This window comes from Physeter macrocephalus, chromosome 1, assembly GCF_002837175.3.
Source record: "Physeter macrocephalus isolate SW-GA chromosome 1, ASM283717v5, whole genome shotgun sequence".
Taxonomy (NCBI): domain Eukaryota; kingdom Metazoa; phylum Chordata; class Mammalia; order Artiodactyla; family Physeteridae; genus Physeter; species Physeter macrocephalus.
Window position 1 is genome coordinate 64700242 of NC_041214.2, and position 4581 is coordinate 64704822.

Here is a 4581-nt window from a genome sequence, read left to right on the forward strand (position 1 = left end):
CGCGCGTCCGGAGCCTGTGCTCCGCAACGGAAGAGGCCACAACAGTGAGAGGCCCATGTACCAAAAAAAAAAAAAAAAAAAAAAAAAAAAACCAGAAAGAGAAGTAAATTACTACATATTCTCATTTGCTCAAGTAAAGAAACAATGGAAGCACAGTAAGAAACTAATAAAAATGGCTTCTTATAGGAGGTGGATGAAAGCAATGGGTGGATTAGGACACGAATAGGAGTGAGACTTTTTAAAGTATACCTTTTATGTTGTTATCATTTTTGAACTATGGGAGTGTATTACCTACTCAAAAATAAAAGAAAGTAAATTCTAAATATTTTTTACAAGGTGTTGATAGGCCAACAGCTTTACTTGGTCTTGTTTTTCACAGCAACAACTGTTGACCTATACCTGGCCTTCATACTGTGCACATCTACAGAGACTCGAAGGTAAAACGTCCCGGTACATGACTACAGCAATGAAAATGAAATCAGTGAAGGTGAGAGAAGTGAGAGAAGCATTTCCAATTAATGAAAACATGAAGTGCAGCCACTTGTTTTCTGTAAAGTGGCACTGGCTGGGTACTACTTTAAAAGGTCACATGTAGGACCTATGTAAGGATACAGAAATCAGGTAGGGGCTTCCCTGGTGGCACAGTGGTTGAGAGTCTGCCTGCTAGTGCAGGGGACACAGGTTTGAGCCCTGGTCTGGGAGGATCCCACATGCCGCAGAGCAACTGGGCCCGTGAGCCACAGCTACTGAGCCTGCGCTCCGCAACAGGAGAGGCTGCGATGGTGAGAGGCCCGCGCGCCGCAATGAGGAGTGGCCCCCACTTGCCGCAACTGGAGAAAGCCCTCGCACAGAAACGAAGACACAGCACGGCCAAAACAAATAAATAAATAAAATAAATTAAATTTAAAAAAAAAAAAGAATCCGTCTGCCAATGCAGGGGAACAAGTTTGACCCCTGGTCGGGGAAGATCCCACATGCTGCAGAGCAACTAAGCCATGTGCCACAACTGCTGAGCCCGCGCGCCACAACTGCTGAAGCCCTCGCACCCTAGATCCCATGCCACACTACTACTGAGCCCATGCACCGCAACTACTGAAGCCTGCATGCTCTAGAGCCTGCGTGCAGCAACTACTGAAGACCTCATGCCTAGAGCCCGTGCTCTGCAACAAGGGAAGCTACCTCAATGAGAAGCCCGCGCACCACAACGAAGAGTAGCCCCTGCTCGTTGCAACTAGAGAAAGCCTGCACACAGCAACAAAGACCCAACGCAGCCAAAATAAACAAAAAAAACAAAAAAACAAAAACTTAAAATTTTTTTTAATTTTTTTAAAAATTAAAAAAAGTTTAAATTTTTTTTTAAATTTAAAAAAAATTTTTTTTAAAAGAAATCAGGTAACAAGTTGTTTTTGATGGGGGCACTATTAGAATTTTGAGCAGGGCAATTCTTTGTTAAGCTGGACTGCCCTGCTCATTGCATGGAGGTTAGCATCCCTGGCCACTGCCCACCAAATGCCACTAGGATGCCCCATTCATTATGACAACCAAAATTACCCCCCCACCTGCCATATTTCCAAAAGCCTCTGAGAACCACTGTTCTCAGGAACAAGGAATAAGTAAGAATAAAAATTAAAACTTGCCAACTTTATTTCCTATCACTGCAACTAATTTTCATCAGTTCATTAATTTAATGAATCTTCATAACACATTCATTAAGAAATCATGAGCAATCTGATCTCACACATGTTTGGCTGTTACTAAAGATAGTTTGAGTCTTGATTTTTTTTTTTTTTTAATGAGCTAAAGAAAATCTGAGGAATCTCCAATGCCTGCCAGCCTTCAGTCAAATCTACTTCACAAGTGCAGAGTGCACAGTTTAATTTAAAAAAAAGAGAGTTCATATATGTTCTCTCATTGATTATGCTAATTAATTCTCTTATGAGTCCTGTAAGCTTGGCAAGGAAAATACTATTTTCCCCATTTGCACAGAGTCTAAGGCTCAGAGCAGTGATTTTTCCAAGCACATAATTGACAGAACTTAGGGTGGAGACCAGGACTTTTTGGTTGCCAGGCTGGCAGTTTCTCCACTCAGCTTAAGTAATTACTCTAGACAGTATTTCCTCTATGCCAAGCCTATAACATATCAGCTCAATTCAAACCTTTAACACAATTAGAAATGTGAAACCCAGCATCTTCTTTTTAAATCATTAGGTCAGATATAATGGTCCTCAGAACAGTACAATTTTTAAAAAATCAATAAAGCTGACTTTATAAACCCACACGGGTTGGTAGAGTCATTATTCCATTTTACACATGAGGAAATAGAGACAGAGAAAGGGGTAAGCAATGTGTTAAAGGTTACACATTAGTAAGTGTGGAGATTTGAATGCAGGCAGTCTAACTCTGTAGGAAAAACTTATAATCGATTAAATTAAAAGATAAATCGTGAAAAAAGAGATAAATCACCCGAAAAACCAGTAGGTGGAATGCTTTAGATAAACAAAGAAATGTTCTCTTTAGCTCTGTAAATAACATATAAGCCAGCATCCCTCATATAACCGTTTTGTTGATTTGTAAAAGTGATCTCACAGTATAGAAACAATCCTATAACTAGTCCTTTGCCAAACTAACCAGTACTTTAATTACTCAAGTAAGGGGCATTTAATAAGTTATCAATTTTCTACCCCTTGTTTTCTGTGGAAACAAAGTAACCCTGAAATAATCATATAAGACACTTGACCATCTTGTTTGGATGGCGTGACGGTCTTAAAATTTTTCTACTCTTAGTTTACCGGTGTATATATTGAAAAGACTAAAGAAGTAAATGTACAAAGAACTCCCAAATACCAATTTGGTGAAAGATCAGAGCAACACTGATATACAGGCAACCACTGGGTAAAACAGCAATCTGGAGAAAATAGATCCATTTAATTCAAACAACTTCAAAATAGAAAATGGAGAAGCTGACTCTATTCTACTCCATGTAGCAGATTACATTGGCCATGACTGATAACCAGTGCAGAAGACTCATAGATTTTCTCCTCTACAACTTCCACAGAGCATCCCAAAATTCTATTTTTTTTAAACCAAATTTAATCTCCAAAAGTAAGAGTATGATACCCTGCTAGGAAACACTACTTAAAATAAAAATTCACAGTTGTCAAATAGCACTAGTTTAGTAGAACACCACAAGAGTCATGATCATGCTGAAAAAAACAGGCCAAGTTGAGGGTAAGTAAGAATTTAAGGAAAACCCTGAGCTAAAGCCAAAGAAGTCATTCATCTGACTCCTCAGAAGAACCATAGCTCTACAGAGCTAAGACTATAAAGGGCTGGAGAAAATGCAGCCGTTAGTAAAACTGTGTGGCCTAAACTTTGTGATAATTCATGTTTGATGCTACAACATAGGTTGACAAGTATATTGGGGTATATAATACCAGGATCACAAGCACACAGCCAAGTTAATAATTAGGTATCCAATGATGGATGACCAAAGAAGAGCTAGAAGAAGAAAACACAGCAGGCGCTAGCTATTGGTTCGGCGGTGGTCCCTGCTGCCAGCAGGCAGTCCTTAATCGCAGAACGTTATGGCTATTCCATTACAGTGCCTCCCTAGATGACAGAAATCAGATGCCAGGGTGAGTACCTGGCAGGGATTTGGAGCAAGATGACCAGAGAGTCAGGGGTTGAACAGAACCCAGAGCTCTGAGGCATGCAGCAGACACTGCACACAGAGCAGTCATGGGCCAAAGAGTCTCTAGAAAACATCCCACCAATTAACTGGCCAGAGTAAGTGACCACGTCCCCATTTTACAGATGGAAAATGGAAGCATTTAGAAGTGTGATAGTCCTCAGTTCACTGAGTCTGTACTGAACACATTAGATAGCACAGTGATTGCTGACAAGGATCATAATAGATAGCATAAGATTTTACCTAGAGCAAAGTGGGGGAGAGAGCCAGAATGGGAGTGGAAGAGGCCTCCCAGTCATGCTCAGTGGAGGGGATGGAAGTGGGGAGAAGTAGAAGAGGACAAGGAGAGGCCCCTCCAGGACGGGTCAGGGAGGAAAGGTCAGGAGGCCTGACCTCCGGACTGGGGGAAGGGGTCTCCACTGGTGTTTAGTGGGTGAAAGGGGGTAAGGAAAAGTAGAAAAGTAGAAAGAGCCGTTGAGCTGAAGAAAGTGGGTGAAAGAACTCAAAGAGAACTAGGGTGGCTGTCTACAGTGGTCAGTGATGAAAAGGGGGGAAGGTGGGCACAGGGGATGATGACTCTCTTGGCAGGAATGTCATAAAAAGAAAGCAAGCATCGTATTTAAAACAGATAACCAACAACCACCTACTGTAGAGCACAGGGAACTCTCTGCTCAATATTCTCTAACAACCTAACTGGGAAAAGAATTTGAAAAAGAATAGATACATGGAGAAATGTTTATTTAGGTCTATTTAGGTCTTCTGCCCATTTTTGGATTGGGTTGTTTGTTTTTTTGATATTGAGCTGCATGAGCTGCTTGTACATTTTGGAGATTAATCCTTTGTCAGTTGCTTCATTTGCACATATTTTCTCCCATTCTGAGGGTTGTCTTTTC

The 4581-nt window shown here is 41.0% G+C and overlaps 1 protein-coding gene across 1 annotated transcript in view; it reads right to left on the minus strand.

The window, feature by feature from the left end:
* TNIK (TRAF2 and NCK interacting kinase) overlaps positions 1-4581 on the minus strand; it is a 438436-nt gene that overhangs the window by 381479 nt on the left and 52376 nt on the right. The gene's annotated exons all lie outside the window — the stretch shown is intronic.